This window comes from Geotrypetes seraphini, chromosome 2, assembly GCF_902459505.1.
Source record: "Geotrypetes seraphini chromosome 2, aGeoSer1.1, whole genome shotgun sequence".
Taxonomy (NCBI): domain Eukaryota; kingdom Metazoa; phylum Chordata; class Amphibia; order Gymnophiona; family Dermophiidae; genus Geotrypetes; species Geotrypetes seraphini.
The window spans coordinates 170,654,205-170,671,755 of record NC_047085.1 but is presented as its reverse complement, the minus strand read 5'-3'; positions in this window follow the sequence as shown (position 1 = coordinate 170,671,755).

Sequence of the window (17,551 nt, the reverse complement as noted above, 5' to 3'; positions counted from 1 at the left end):
TCGGCGGGGCAAGAGGGCTTAGGCTCCCTTTTGCCCCGATCGTGTCAGGGAGTCGGGGGGGGGGGGCAAGAGGGCTTAAGCTCCCTCTTGCCCCAATCGTGTCGGGGGTGCCGCGGTTGGCTGGGGCAAGAGGGCTTGAGCTCCCTCTTGCCCCGATCGTGTCGGGGAGTCGGGACCGCCAAGAGGAAGCAGCAGGACACCGGTAGGAGCTTCTACATGATGGGGGGGGGGTCGGGAGGATGTGGGGGTGCGAGCGGTCTTTCAGGGTGGGGGTGCGGGTGCGGGTGGGAGTGCGTGCGAGCGGTCCTTCGGGGTGGGGGTGCAGGTGCGTGCAAGCGGTCCTTCGGGGTGGGGGTGCAAGCGGTCCTGCGAGGGGGGTGAATCGGGGGGGGGGCATCAGGTTTTCAGGGTGGGGACAGGACTTTAAGGGGGAGAGGAGAGTCGGGGCGGGCCAGAGGAGAGTCGGGGTGGCCAGAGGAGAGTCGGGGCGGGTGAAAGGAGAGTCGGGCAGCGACGGGAGAGTTGGGCAGCATGCGCGGTATACGGGTGTGCGCGGTATATTAAAATTTCTGTACATAAATTTGTGTTTTTCGCGCGCTATACCCGTGTGCGCGTTTTACACGGGTGCGCGTTATCTATGTGAAAATACGGTACTTTCCTCCAGCTGTATTTTGGTGCTCTCAGAGAACTTAGAAATTAAAAATAGAATAGCAACTTTGGAGAATAAATGTTTGGACTGCAAGACCAGGTTGAATGTATTAGAAGCTCAAGCTTTGACATGGGTGAAAGACAGTCACAAGTTTACATTTTAAACAAGAGATGTTGGAGAATCCTGTCGGAAGGTGCAATCTCAGGATTATAAATTTTCCAAACGTGTTTGGGTTAGTGCTCAAGATATGTTCAGGAGATATTTAACTGAGATACTGAAAGTTCCAGAGGCCTCATATCCTCTTCTCTCAAAAATTTATTTGCCTGAGAAGAAAAAGAAACTAACCAGAGAACTAACCAGCAGAATTTGTCTGCAGATAGTTTGGACTTAACTAATTTTCTTGAGAGATCAGATAACTGCATTTCTATACCAAATAACCATAAGTTCAATGAGGTTTACAAAAATCACATAATCTACCAGAAAGGGCCATAGATCAGTGTTCTTCAACCGCCGGTCTGTGGACTGTTGCCTGCCCACAGAAATTTCCTGCCAGTCCGCAGGGCCAGCACATGCATTGGGCCCGAGACAGTGTTCTTCAGCTGCTGGTCCACGGTGCGATCGATGCAGCGTTATCTTCAGGCTGGCTCCCTCTTCCTCACTGCCGCAGCGGCTCCTGCAACGTCAGAAGGAACGTCAGAGGGAAGGCTTCTGGATGAGGCATGGGACACCCGAGGAGCCACTGCCCGTGTCTGTGTGCACTGTAGCACTGAGTAAGAGGGAGCCGGCCCGAAGATAACACTGGGGGCGGCATATAACTGCCAAGTAGGCGCAGGTCAGAAGTTAAGGCACAGCATGGAGGGAGGAAGACAACAAAAGTAGAGGGAATGATTTTAGTTTTGAATTTAGTGATTGATTTACATCTGCTGTCTATATTTTGCACTGTTCAGGAAGAAATGCATTTGTTTCTTTTTCTCTGGGGTTGTACTGCATGCAGAGTCTTGAATTTTAGAGTTTCGTTTGTACATATTAGTACTTTTAGTTTTTGGTCTCGTATTTGCATAGGGATTATCTGTGTTCTGGCAGGAATGAATGTTGAGAATCATACAGTGTGCCTTATGTAGTTTAATTTTGTGGTTAACCATTATGTGTAATCAAATTATATATTGTGTGTGTGTGTGTATATATATATGAAAAATGGTGTTACAATTAGTACTATTATAGGGGTGGAGATTGGCCCACGACTTACCCAGTGTTCTTCAACTACCGGTCCGCAGACTGGTGCCGGTCCACAAAATAATTCTTTTATTTCCGCAGATTCATAGGTGTCAGAAGGTTGAAGAACACTGCCATAGATAACAACTCAGATAAGTACATAGGGAAAAGATAAGACTTCAATTGTTTCCTAAAGTGTTCATAAGAGTGAGAAGTAAGTAACAGTGAATGAAAGTCTTTGTCATGAAAAGCTGCTTGAGATGAAAGCAGATGATCATGGTATTTCTTGCCTTTGCAGCCTTTAACAGAGAGAAATACAAACAGAGCATGTGATTTTCTAATACTCTTATGGGATGCAACTGAAAATCTATCAGCTGAATAAAGTGGGGCTTGGCCATAGATGACTTTGTAGCACATGCATCCCAGTTTAAAGATAATGCGTGCCTCCACGGGGAGCCAGTGCAACTCACGGTAGAAAGAGGTTACATGATCATATTTCTTTAGACCATAAATCAACCGTAACGCAATATTTTGGATCAATTGTAATCTGGCAATATTTTGCTTAGTTTTAGTTAAATAAGCAATATTACAATAGTCTAGAAGACTCAGTACTAATGATTGAACCATAAGTCTAAATGCAGAAGTTTTGAAATACGATTTAATAGTACAGAGCTTCCATAATGTGTAGTACCCCTTTTGAACTATGGTGTCAATCTGATTTTTCATAGATTTTAATTGAAAACAACTCCCAATATTTTTATACAAGAACAAATTGTGTATTGAATTTTGTTTAACACAATAGATGAATCATGGAGGTTCTTTTGGGAGGAAGCAATAAAATTTGGTATTTTCATTATCAATTTAAGTTTAAATTCTGACATCCATGAGTCCATCAGATTCAAGACAAGTTCAATAGTGTGAGTGATTTGAACCAGTGTAGTTTTGTAAGGAATAATGATTGTAATATCATCAGTATAGCTGAATAATTTTATTCTTAAATTGTTGTTTGAAGACCAAAGAAGAAAGGTACACATTGACAGTGTAGGCAAGAGTGGTAAACCTTGAGGAACTCCACAAGGGTTCTTCCAAATAGTAGAGTGTTATTGAATCTAACTTGGTATAAATGAGATTCTAAAGATCCTTTAATCCAAGAGGACTTTATCATGGATCTCCATGGCATCCAGACTTTCCAGCAATTTTATATAATTAACGAGATCGAAAGCAGTGCTCAAATTGAATTGAAGGGCAAATGCATTGCTGCCTTTACTCAATAAGCTGTTTAAATAATCCAACAGAGTAGCTAGTACAGTTCTGTGCTAAAGTGTGATCTAAAGCCTGATTGAGAGTTGTGCAATAAAGAATGTTGCTCCGAGTACTTTGTTAATTGAATCTGAACCAGTCCCTCCATGATTTTCACAAAAAAAGGGATAGATGCAATCGGTCTATAATAAGATAATAGGGAGGGTGATTATTTAGTATTTTTTATTGTTGGGGTGATGATTATATTACCTTCCTCTTGTGGAAATTTTCCCTTAATTAAGGAGTCAAATATCCATTCAGAGATTTCCAGTTGGAAACTTTGAGGTGCTTTTACCATAAGGGCTGCAGGACAAGAATCTAAAATACAATATGATTTCACATATTTATAGAATAAAAACATAAGAATTGTTGCTACTGGGTCAGACCAGCGGTCCATCATACCCAGCAGTCCATTCACGCGGCGGCCCTCAGGTCAAAGACCAGTGCTCTAAATGAGTCCAGCCTCACCTGCATATGTTCCAGTTTAGCAGGAACTTGTCCAACTTTGTCTTGAATGCCTGGAGGGTGTTTTCCCCTATAATAGACTCCGGAAGAGCATTCCAGTTGTCTACCACTCTCTGGGTGAAGAAGAACTTCCTCACGTTTGTACTGAATCTATCCCCTTTCAGCTTTAGAAAGTGCCCTCTCGTTCTCCCTACCTTGGAGAGGGTGAACAATCTGTCTTTATCTACTAAATCTATTACCTTCAGTATCTTGAACGTTTTGATCATGTCTCCTCGCAGTCTCCTCTTTTCAAGGGAGAAGAAGCCCAGTTTCTCCAATCTCTCACTGTACAGCAACTCCTCCAGCCCCTTAACCATTTTAGTCGCTCTTATCTGCACCCTTTCGAGAAGTACCGTGTCCTTCCAATCAGGGGTGTCAAAGGAAGTCCATACTAAATTCGCCTAAACATCATCTCTGCTTTTACTTGAACACTGTTCAATGCTCTTTAATTGAGGTAGACAAGAAGATCTTAATCTCATTACCTTAGAACTAAAAAAAGTTGCTAAGTCATTGGATGTGGGTAATGATATATGGGACGTTTGTGTGCATTTGTTTACATTAAATACATTATTAACCAGTTGGAATAGCTTCTTTATATTCATGTTGGTTGTACCAACTTTAACTAAGTAATAAGCCTTTTGTTTTAACCTTTTGGTTCAATTTGCTATTGGTTCTGAGAGGAAATGGCTGCTTAAATTGTTTTTTTTTTAAGCATAGGGATATATTATTCCTGACATATAAAATAAGAATGTATCCAGATGTATCTAGGCTAACCCAGAAGAGAAGAAAACGTTTTTTGTTATTAAGACCTCAGCTAGTGCAGTTAGGAGCAACTTTTATTCTGAGATATCCTTGCAAATGTGTAGTCACTCATTTAGAGAATATATATATATATATATATATATACTAGTGTTTTAGCCCGTTACATTTGTTACAGTAACGGGTGCTAGAATAGCCCCACCTATACCCTGACTCTGACCCCACCCATGCCCCGCTTCTATATTTAAGCAGCATAAATTTATTCTACTCTTTGGGACTTGTGGTCTGTCTCAGTATGGTAACTCTTATGCTTCTCTGGCTTGCTTCCTTTTGTTCTCTAGTCACCTCCTGCCTCATCCCATCCCTGTACACCATATCCTCCCTATCTCTCCTCTTTCCCTCCATCCCTGTGTATTGTCTCCTCCCTCTCTTTACCCCTCCTATGGTGTGGTATCTTTATCCTCTTTCCCAGTCTGGCATCTCTCTCCCCTCTTTCTCTTCCCCCCCTTTTTGTTCTGGCATTTCTGTCTTTCCCTTCCCCTCCTCCTGCCTTAGTCTTGAACCTCTTCCCCCTCCTTCCTTTCCCTGGTCTGACATCTCTCTATTCTCTCTCTGTCCCCCACCCCCACCCCCTTTCCCATCCAGTAGTCTTAATATCCCCTTTCCTTCCTCTTCCTCCCATGGTCTGGCATCTCTATCTGCCCCTTCCCTTTCTTCCCTAGCAGGTCTGGTCCTTTACTTTACTTTTCTCCCCATCCCTGAGGTCCAGCATCTCTTACCCTCACCATGCTATTCCTCCCCATACCTCACTGCATGATCCATCCCCATCCCTCACTGCTTGCTCACCGATCTCTTTGCGGTGCTGCTCTAACTCTTTGGTCGTAGGCAGCATGAGTGAAGTAAACATGCTGCCTCTGGTGACCTGGAAGCTTTCTCTCTGCTACTGTTTTCCGCCTATGTGGGGGAGGAAGCAGTAGCAGAGGAAAAGCTTCTGGGTCACCGAAGGCAGTTTGGTTACTTCACTCCTGCTGCCTATGGCCGAAGAGTTAAAGCAGCAGCACTGCGAGAACGGTGAGGGGACTCCAGATAGGTGCGTTGGCCTTGCAGTGGGGTGGGTGGGCAGGAGACCTATAGCCGCCGGCAGCCTGCAGCCGCCAACAGCCGCGGCGGCGAATACCTTCATGCCGGCTGTCCAGCGCAGGAGCATCGCCCGACCCTCTGCCTGGCCCCATTTGCTGTTCCGAGCTTGGGGCAGTTGTAGTCGCGCATGCGCACTTCTTTAGGCCACGGACATACTGAACACGCAAATAGAAGTGTGCATGCGCGACTTAGGGTTTTATATATTAAGATATATATATATATTTTTTTTTTTTTGGGGGGGGGGGTATCTGAGTCACAAGTTGGCTAAACTTGTCTCTGCTAAAGGACAAATAACAAATATTCTGTGAGAATTGACTTCATTGGCTCTGAGGAAATGTTCTAGAATGGGTTCAAGCTTCATCTTTATTTCCTGAAAATATTTTTTGCTTTATACAATCTGCCTCTTTTTCAGCTCCTTCTCTTTAGATAGTGGGCTAACGAACACAAAATAGGATTAGAATATTGTACTTGATAGTTAATTTGAAAGAACAAGGTTGTTCTAAGTTTATGATTTCTATGTAGTGTCAAATGTAAAATTGCATAAATAAATAATGATAAAAAAGATACTCAAAGAAGGACTCTATGTCTGCACATCTTTTGTTCATATTGTTAAAATTCTACAGTCTAATAATTATTTGAAATGACCTACACGTCTAATGGTGAATATCATTTAATTATAATATTGCAGATTTACTTAAATTAATCTCTTGAGCAGCACAAAAGGGTTTATTAGCTCATTATCACACAGATTTCTGACTGAGAGCTAAAAGTTTTCAATTTCATATTCAGCAGTAACACAAGGGTTATCCGTTGTAACCTTGTCATTAGAATTAAAAGAATAAAACTACCTTAATTATAATCCCCCAGGGGAATGAGTGTGCAAAGTGTTGAGTGAGATTCCCCAAGTCCTTCCAGTTGGGGGGGGGGGAGGGGGTGAGGGAGAGAGGAGTGCTGGGTGCACTAAAAACTGCTATTGCGGTTTTGTAGGGGGGTAAGTAAGCTGTGTTTGTCTGTTATTTACAAATATCTTATATCTGTGCTCCATAATAAATTGTCATGGTATCTATAATAATAAAACCCTAAGCGCGCATGCGCACATCTACTTGCGTGTTCCGTTTTCCATGATCAGTAGGTCCCTGGAAGGTAGGAGTGCGCATGCGCGCTTAAGGTTCTGTTTTCGTGTAAGTCAGTTTGTCGTCGCCCTGATGACATCAGAGATGCGGCAGAGAAAATCAGGGCAGTAGAAGGCCGCGAAGCAGCGTGTTTAGAGTGCTGCGGACGCTGCTGGAGCCAGGAGATTTGTCGGTCATCTCACAGTGGGAGGGTCAGTGGGGTCGGCTGCACGACGGTGGTAGTGGCAGGGGGGAGATGGAAACATGCTGCTCAAGAGTTATACTGCACAGGGGGATGGGAGGGAGGCAGGCAGGCTGGCTTCGGAGGGTGGGTGTGGGACAAAGTCTGGAAGGCAGTGAGGGGGACATAGGAAGGAGGCACTGGGGCACTAAGGACATAGGAAGCACTGAGGGCACTAAGGACAATGGAAGGAGGCACTGGGGGCACTAAGGACACAGGACGAAGACAATGGGGTACTAAGGACACAGGACGGAGGCACTGGGGCAATAAAGACATGGGAAGGAGGCACTGGGGCACTATGAATACAGGACAGAGGCACTGGGGCCACTAAGGACATAGGAAGGGGTACTAAGGACATGGGAAGGAGACACTGGGGGCACTAAGGACAAAGGAAGGGGCACTAAGGTCATAGGAAGGGGCACTGAGGGCACTAAGGACATAGGAAGGGGCACTAAGGACATAGGAGGCACTGAGGGCACTAAGGACATAGGAAGGAGGCACTGAGGGGACTAAGGACATAGGAAGGCGGCACTGGGAGCACTAAGGACATAGGAAGGAGACACTGAGGACATAAGGACAAAGGATGGGACACTATGGACATAGGAAGGGGGGCCACAGAAAGACAGGCAAGCATTGCGCAACAGAGAAATACAGGCAGGCAGGGGACCAGGGAGACAGAGACAGAAAGAAAGAGACAGACAGGGGGGGCCAGAGAGAGACATAGACAAAAAGAATGACAGACAGACAGCGTCCAATAAGAGAGAGAGACAAAGAAAAAAAACCCAGACAGACAGCATCTATTCTAGCACCCGTTAATGTAACGGGCTTAAACACTAGTGATTTATAATCAAACACAAAGAAGTGGAAGGAGGGGTGGCGGGGGTGGGTGGGAATGTCGTGGGGGTAGCCGGTTGGGGGGCAATCTGAGGTTCAGGGGGGGCCAATTGGAGGTTCAGGGGGGCAGCCTGGGGGGGGGGGGGGTGCATCATGGGCAGGAGGGCCTGGGCTCCCTCCTGCCCATATTGATCAGGGGGTGGGGAAGTGGCAGGGGCAGGAAGGGTTGGGCTCCCTCCTAACCGCATCTATTAGAGACTGTATTTTTTCAGTTAATGGTCCACAACTCTGGAATGCTCTTCCAAATTATATTCGATTGGAATCCAATCTTGAACATTTTAAGTCTTTTAAAAACATTTTTGTTTATGGACACATTTGGTTGAGAGACTAATAATCTTGATCAGTGCAGGCCTTGCGAGGATTTATCTGAAATCAGGAGCACATAAATCAGTTTTAAAACTTTTTCTTTACTTACTTTACTATTAATCATGCAGTTCTATTTTCTGATTTTATTTCATTTTATTATATGTAAACTGCATAGATATTTTGCCAATGCGGTATATTAAATGCTGAATAAACTTAGAAACTTGGAAACTTGCATTGTTTCAGATTATTGATTGAACCATATCCACGTCATTTTCCTCTTGGTTGGGCTGAGAACTTTTCAGCACCCCATCGTATAGTTGTGTTAGAAAATATAGGCCATATTCTATATATGGCACCCAAAAAATTCAGCGCTGCTGACTAGACAGACTCTTAGCACAATACTATGAAAAGTACACATACCTTATAGAATCACACTCACCCCCTCTTCTACGAAACCGCTCTAGAGATTGTTAGCGCAGAGAGCCGAGCTGAACGGCCCACACTGCTCCCGATGCTCATAGGAACTCAATGAGCGTTGGGAGCAGTGCAGGCTATTCAGCGCGGCTTTCTGCGCTAAAAACCACTAGCGCAGTTTCGTAGAAGAGGGGGTAAGTACCAGAATATGTCATAACATTAGACTAAATACCTGTGCGTGGATTGAATGTATTCAAAAACAGTGCACTTGAATTTTAGGAATGCCCACAATCCACCCAGCCTCCTCCCCTGACCACGCCCCCTTTTCAGGTTCACACACTGGATCTGGTATGTAACACTTTATAGAATACACCTACCAAATAATGCACACGTAACATTTAATTAGCTGCCTTGGGTGAATCTCTTCATAAATGTGATTAATAAATCCCAATAAATAAATAGTGATAATTAGTGTTGATAATTACTCCTCTGCCCTCCAACCCAGCCTGCTGATTATCCATTCCCCTGTTTGCCTATCCTGGCTGTTTAGATTGTAAGCTTTTTCGAGCAGGGACTGTTTTTTTCTTCTTTGTGACTGTGCAGCGCTGCGTGTCTGGTAGCACTATAGAAATAATTAATAGTAGTAGATTATGAGGTGTGAACTGCTAATTATGAGTGCCGATTAGGCTTGTTAAACAAGCAGCGTGCGCAAATTGACTGTGTGTACCAATCTGCATACACAACTTAAGGCGCCATATACAGAATTTGGGGGTATGTGTATAATGCCAATCCCAGCCCTGCAGCACCCATTCATCATCCCAGGGATTAGCGCATATCACATAAAAGTCAGTGCTAGGATGGCACTGTCACCTGCATCACCTACTCATTTACCTGTTTACAGAAAAACAAAGCAAATCTTTCTGGAAACTCTTCCGTTAGAGCACAGGTGTCAAAGTCGGTCCTCGAGGGCCAGAATCCAGTCGGGTTTTCAGGATTTCCCCAATGAATCTGAATGAGATCTATTTGCATGCACTGCTTTCAATGCATATTCATTGGGGAAATCCAGAAAACCCGACTGGATTCCGGCCCTCGAGGAGGGACTTTGACACCCCTGCGTTAGAGGATATAACATCAGATAGCTGCATTTTTTTTTTCAACTCTCTTCTGAGAAACCAAAATCACACATGAGAAGCACTCAACTCTTTACAGAAACAAGAAGACTATAAGAACGAAAAGCATCTGTTTTACTGTACCTTTCCCTCTTTAGCTCTCCCAAAATATGGAAAAAGTCTACAAACTCCAGATTTAGGCCCATGACTAGTTGCTTGCACAGAACAATCACTGCTGCTTGTGTGCCTCCTTAGGTTTCAGACTGCAGGGACAGAGGAAAAATTAACCTCATCCCTCACTACTGCTTCAAAGAATTCATTCTAGAAAATTATAGAGGTCTCCACTCAGCACTGTAAAAGGAATTCATGCTAGAAACCTCACAAAGAAAGGCTATTGTAAAGAGACCCTGCTTTCTCCTAAAATAAAATAAAATAAAAATCATAACATTGCCATTAATCTTAGAAAGAAGAATATAATATGTGTCAGTTCCGTCTATAGTTTAAATATTTTTAGGAGTCCCACTATCTAAAGACTAAATAGGACCCCTAAAAATATTTAAACTATAGAAGAAACTGACACATATTACATTCTTCTTTCTAAGATTAATTGCAGTTTTATGATTATTATGCAGACCGTTGCAACTTGCTATTAACATATCAAAAGCCTTACAGTGCCATTTATAAACCTTGCAAGCAATAAATATATGCTTCTTTCTAAAAGCTGTAAATCAAGGAAGGAGTTGCTCAGAATCCCATTTTAATTCATCTTTCTCTGTCAGAGTTAATTTCTGCCTTATGAAATTATTAGGAATTTGAGGGCATTCTTGGCTCTGGAGGTTGATTGAAAAAGAAAAAGGTCCTTGTTGGTTACCAACTGTGATTGATTTAGAGAACATATTAACCTTTTTCAACGAGTCTCATCATGAAAGAGGTTCCTCTGGAAAATAATCTGTACTGTATGTGGGACCACTATTTCAAAAACACACATTCTAAGCCATAGGCAACAGAACGCTTTTTTGTTTGGGGGGGCCTCAAGATCTGCCCCAGACCCCACCCCCATAATAGTACCAATTGTAATAACATTTTTTCCATTCATTTTTTTCAAATATACACACAATATAATCTTATTAACAATACATAATGGTTAATCACAAAATTAAACTACGCAAAGCACATTGTATGTTTCTCAATATTCATTCTTACCAGAACACCTGGCCTCGCAGAGCACAGATAGCCCCTATTCAAATACAGGACCACAAACTAAAAGTACTAATATACAGTGGCGTACCAAGGGTGGGGCAGGGGGTGCAGACCGCCCCAGGTGCCAGCCCAAAGGGGGTGCACAGCTGGCCAGGTCCAGAACCTCCCGCGCTGCTCTAAACAGTACCTCAGCGCTGCTAACGTACTTATTCCGGAGCAGAGTCGGCAGCCAGGCTGACATGCAGGAAGGTCCCGTGATAACTGCATCTACCGCCTTTGCTCTGGAAGAGGTAAGTGAAGTCAGAGGGGGTAGACCAGCAGCCTGCGTCTGCCGGCCCACCCCCCTCTGATGCCACTTACCTCTTCTGGAGCAGAGTTAACAGAAGCAGTCATCACCTTGCTGATTTGGATGGAGAGAGAAAGGAACATAGCAGGGTGGTGGAAGGAGAAAAAGGGATCAGAGTGGAATGGAAGGGTAGTGAAGGGAGATAAAGGGGGTCAAGGTGGTATGGAAGGATGGTGGAGGGAGAGAAAGGGGGCAAATGCTGATGGAATTGGTGTGCAGGGAAAGGAGAAAGAGACATAAGGGGGAAGGATACTGCGTGGAATTGGGTTAGAGGGAAAGAAAGGGGGCAGATGCTGATGGAAGTGGGGGGAAGGGAGAGAGTGAAATGCCAGACCATGGGGGTGTGGGAGAGGGAAGAAGAGGAGAGGAGAGAGATGCCAGACCATTGGAGGAGGGAAGGGAAGAAGATGGAGGCCAGACCAATGGGGGTGAAGGGAGAGATGTTAGGAGGAGGCATAAAGTTTCCAGAAGGGAAATAGAAGGAGAGAAGATGTCATATGGAAGGGGCAGAGAAAGGCTAGACAGTGAATGGAAGGAAGAGAGTGACAAGAAGATGAGGAAAGCAGAAACCAGAGAAGACAAGGTAGAAAAAAAATTATATTTATTTATTTTTTCTTTAGGGGAGATACATTGCTGTTTCTGTGGTGTTGCATTGTATGCAGAGTCCAGCTTCTTGGTGCTTCAGTTTAATCTTTGTCTACGTATTTCTATTTTATCTCCCCTTTTACAAAACTGTAGAGCATTGGCCGTGGTGGTAACAGCTCTGATGCTTAGAATTCTATGAGTGTCTGAGCTGTTACCACCATGGTTAAAAACTACACGACAGTTTTGTAAAAGGGGGAGGGGTTAGTTTGTGATTACATATTCCATACTAGGCAAAGATGTTTTCTGTGTTCTGTGTGTTCGAAAGACATGGTTTTCTGTTAGGATTGACTGTGTAGGAGTGATCTTTACTAGTTTGGCTTGTTTAGTTTTACAATGGCTGTATTAATGTACTGCTCACTGCAGTATGTAAGATGCTGCCTTTTCCTAGGTACACTCTTGTGTGATGTGTGGATTGTTACTAAAAAAATCATGTTTTTCATACAGATGGAGGGCTGTGTGTGTCAAAAAATGATGGCCCTAGGTGTCAGATATGATAGATATGCCACTGGTGGTAGGTACAAAGGAGAACTGACACTGGATCTGGGGAGGTTAACAGAGGGAAAAGAGAGAGAGACCTGGACCCAAAGGTGATGGAGCTAGATTGTAAAATAAATGTTGGATGTGAAAGAAAGAAATATTGGATGCATAGTCAGATGGAAGTGCAACTAGAGACTCATGAAATCACCAGACAACAAAGATAGGATAAGCCCCATGCAAATACAGGACCACAAATTAAAAGTACTAATATATACAAACCAAACCCTAAGATGCAAGACTCTGCATGTAGTACAACCCCCAGAGAAATAGAAACCAATGCATTTCTTCCTGAACAGTGCAAAATATAGACAGCAAATGTAATTTCTCAAAACTGACACAATTCAATCACTAAATTGAAAATAAAATCATTTCCTCTACCTTTGTTGCCTGGTGATTTTTGTTTTCAAACCATCTTTCCCAGTCTCTGGCTTCACTTCCTTCTGTCTGTGCTCTTAACTGTGTATCCAGGGCACCTTATCCATTTGCTGTTTTTCTCTCCTTCACTTTCTGCCATACATCCATCTTTAACATTAACTTTTAACATTCAACTTTCTTCCATTTTTCTGCTTTCTTCTCAAAATCTACTTTTCCATGCCTTCCCTTCCCATCTATCCATGTGTATCAACTCCTCCCTCTTTCTTCTCCCCTACTCCCATCTATCCATAAGAAGCATTTCTTCTTATCTCTTCCCTGTCACACCCATTGCTGTGCACCATCTTCTCCCTCTGTCTCCCATTCCCCTCTGTCCCAATGCACCATCTCATCCTTCTCACATGGTCAGACATCTCTGTCTTTCCCCTCATATGTCTGGCATCTCTCTCTCCTTCCCACCCTCTTTCCGAGGTCGAACATCTCTCTCTTCTCCTTTCTGTGGTCTGGCATCTCTCTCTCCCCTTCTTCCCTTCCATTCTATGGCCTAGCATCTCTCTTTCTCTCTCTCCTTCCCATTCCAGTGGTCTGACATCTCTCCCTTCTTTGGGTCATCTCTCCTCCCGCCCAGTGTAACATTTCTCCCTCACTCCTGTCCACCACAATCATGTCCAATAAGTCTCCCTCTTTCTTCCTTTCTCCATATACATCATCTCTCTTTCTCTCTCATGCCACACACCTATGTCCAACAATGCTCTGTTCCTTTTCCCTCCCCCATGGTACCATTTCTTTCTCTCCCTTCCCACTAATCCACCTATGCAGCATCTCTCTTTCCTACCCTCGCCCCCATGGATTTGTCCTTCCTAACCCTCTCCCTGTATGTGCAGAATGTGTCTTCCCAACCCCATGAGCATCTGTCCTTCCTGCCTTCCCAACTCAAGTTTCAAGTTTCAAGTTTATTAGGATTTTATATACCGCCTATCAAGGTTATCTAAGCGGTTTTTACAATCAGGTACTCAAGCATTTTCCCTCTCTGTCCCGGTGGGCTCACAATCTATCTAACGTACCTGGGGATATGGAGGATTAAGTGACTTGCCCAGGGTCACAAGGAGCAGTGCGGGGTTTGAACCCACAACCCCAGGGTTCTGAGGCTGTAGATCCAACCACTGCGCCACACACTCCCTAAATCCTGCACCCAGCCTCTCCATGCACTCAGCCCCCTTTCCTCCCCCCTCTGTCAGGCGCTGCACCTAGCCACCTCCCGCCCCTGGCAGGCACTGTACCAAGCCTCCCTTCCCTCCCCGTCAGGTACTGCACCCAGCCCCTCCCCTCCTCCCCTGTCTAGCACTGTACCCAGCCTCCTCCCTTCCTCCCCTGTCAGGCAATGCACTCAGCCCCATTCCTTCCCTCACTCCCCCTCCTGTCAGACACTGCACTCTCCCTCTCTTGCTCGCTCTGCACCCTGCCCCATCCCCTTCTGACCTGAAGAGTGGAGAAAGGTAAAGTATAGTGTCCAGGCAACAATGCAAACAAGAGTTTCTTTCATGGACTTTGATTTGGCCAGCACTGTCACTCTGCTCCCTAAACACACTCCCTCAGCTCCAATACAGACTCTTTCCCTCCTATACTTCACCTCCTTTCCAGCAGAGATTTTCTCCGAGAACATAAGAAAAGCCGGCGAAGGTCTATTGAGCTCCGCACTCTGGTTTCTTCTGCCGCCGAGTGGCAATGAGCGGGAACTTGCTTTGGCGCTCCTGCTTGGCACTCAGCGGCTTCTTTGACTGGCTCCAGCAAATTCTCGAGAATTTCTCCCGCTTATTGTCGCTCCTGCTTATCAGTGCTCCTGCTTATTGTCGCTCCCTCTGATTGCCGCTCAGCAGCAGAAGAAACCAGCCACAATCGATCAGATTAGCAGTGGGCAGGGGCACGGAAAGCTCTCTCCTGCCTGCTGCACCTCTGGATCACCAGGGATAAAAGGAAGTGGCAATTTTTGGGAAGGCCAGGGCCCCTGTGGCCTCCCCCATTCCGGCACCTATGTTCTAAGCAATAATTGTTGTGCTTTATCAATTACATTATTTTTTTGTTACTACTAAGTCATTATGGCCTACTCCTTCTCCATCCTATAGCAATAGTTCGGAGTAACTACAAACAAACTCAACAGAAATACAAGTTTAGTGACCATCAAATTGTCACCATCAAATTGCCATAATGTAAAACTCACAAGGACTATTTATTTGAATTTACTTACCAACTTTGTTAAAACAAATTTGCCCAAAACCTGAACAGTAAAAATAAGTCAGACATAGGCTTTCCCCTGCAGCCATTACCTCTGATGTAGCCTTTGGGCATAACATGGCCATGTCGGGTCATTGATATTAATAAACCAAATTTCTTGTTATTCGGACTGACTAATTTCTTTTATTTGGACTAATCTGCCTATGGTTTTGTATTTGATTTGATGTGCTACTGGAAGAGATACTCTGGACATGATCACAAGTTGATGTCAATATGAAGGAAGGACATCAAGAAAAAAGTCTTGCTCCATTGATAATTCCTGACTCTGTTTCTTCCATCTTGCTGCCCATACGCCTGGAATAGACTTCCTGAATCCATAGGTCATGCTTTATATCTGGCCCTACTTAAATCAAGCCTAAAAACCCATATTTTAAGGCTGTTTTAAATTCTTAGGCCCTTATTCTATAAAGTTCACTTAAAGATAGGCACCAATATTGGCACCTATCATTATAAAAAAAATGCCCCCAATCTGCCTCTAATGACACCTACTTGGTGGTAGGCACCTGGGTGTGGGTGTCTAAAATGTAGACAATCAGGTAGGTGTCTTAACATTCAATTAACCTTTAATTTTTTATCATTAACAACGTCACTAACTCTTTGAACTCATTAACTCTTTGACTCATTAACTCTTTGAACTCATTAACAACGTCACTAACTCTTTGAAACTGATTTTTATTGATATTGGTGCTTAGGACCTGATTCTGAAAATGGCATCCTGATTGTAGGCGGTGGTAGGAATCATTCCAATCAGGACACACATTCTTAAAGAATACTGATGGTGCAAAAGACGCCTACAGTATAGGCCTTGTTCGTGTGCATACAGAGACATCTAAGCATGCCTACAGATGCCTAAGGCCGGCATAGGTGTGGTTTACACCAGAAGTGGCCTTAGGTGTCCGTAGGCATTCCTAGGCATGAGCCAGGTGCCTTAAATATCTATATATATAAAATCGGATGTATGTATGTATGTGCCGCGATCACGCAAAAACGGCTTGACCGATTTGAACGAAACTTGGCATGCAGATCCCTCACTACCCAGGATGATATGTTCTGGGGGTCTCGCGGCTCACCTGCACACGTGGGCGGAGCTACAAACAGATAATCGGATTTCACCCATTCATGTCAATGGAAAAAATGTAAAACAGCTGCCAACGCAAAAACGGCTTGCCCGATTTGAACGAAACTTGGTATGCCGATCCCTCACTACCTGGGGTGATATGTTCTGGGGGTCTCACGGCCCACCTGCACATGTGGGCGGAGCTACAAACATAAAATCAGATTTCACCCATTCATGTCAATGGAAAAAATGTAAAACAGCTGCCAACGCAAAAACGGCTTGCCCGATTTGAACGAAACTTGGTATGCAGATCCCTCACTACCTGGGGTGATATGTTCTGGGGGTATCGCGGCCAACCTGCACACCTGGGCGGAGCTACAAACAGAAAATCAGATTTCACCCATTCATGTCAATGGAAAAAATGTAAAAACTGCCTCCGCAAAACCGGCTTGCCCGATTTGAACGAAACTTGGTATGCGGATCCCTCACTACCCGGGATGATATGTTCTGGGGGTCTCGCGGCCCAACTGCACACGTGGGCGGAGCTACAAACAGAACTTCAGATTTCACCCATTCAAGTCAATGGGAAAAATGTAAAAAGCTGTGGGACCGATTTGAACTAAACTTGGTATGCTGATCCCTCACTACCTGGGGTGATATGTTCTGGGGGTCTCGTGGCCCACCTGCACACATGGGCGGAGCTACAAACAGAAAATCAGATTTCACCCATTCATGTCAATGGAAAAAATGTAAAAAACTGCCATTCTCACAGTAATTCCAACTACCTGGGGTGATATGTTCTGGGGGTCTCGCGGCCCACCTGCACACGTGGGCGGAGCTACAAACAGAACATCAAATTTCACCTATTCATGTCAATGGAAAAAATGTAAAAAGCTGCCATTCTCACTGTGACCAATTTGGACGAAACTTGGTATGCAGATCCCTCACTACCTGGGTTGTTATGTTCTGGGGGTCTCGCGGCCCACCTGCACACGTGGGCGGAGCAACAAACAGAAAATCAGATTTCACCCATTCATGTCAATGGAAAAAATGTAAAAAGCTGCCATTCTCACAGTAATTCAAAAACGGCTTGACCGATTTGAACGAAACTTGGTATGCAGATCCCTCACTACCTGAGGTGATATGTTCTGGGGGTCTCACGGCCCACCTGAACACGTGGGCGGAGCTACAAACAGAAAATCACATTTCACCCATTCATGTCAATGGAAAAAATGTAAAAAGATGCCATTCTCACAGTAATTCAAAAACGGCTTGACCGATTTGAACGAAACTTGGTATGCAGATCCCTCACTACCTGGGGTGATATGTTCTTGGGGTCTCGCGGCCCACCTGCACACGTGGGCGGAGCTACAAACAGAAAATAAGATTTCACCCATTCAAGTCAATGGAAAAAATGTAAAAAGCTGTGGGACCGATTTGAACGAAAATTGGTATGCAGATCC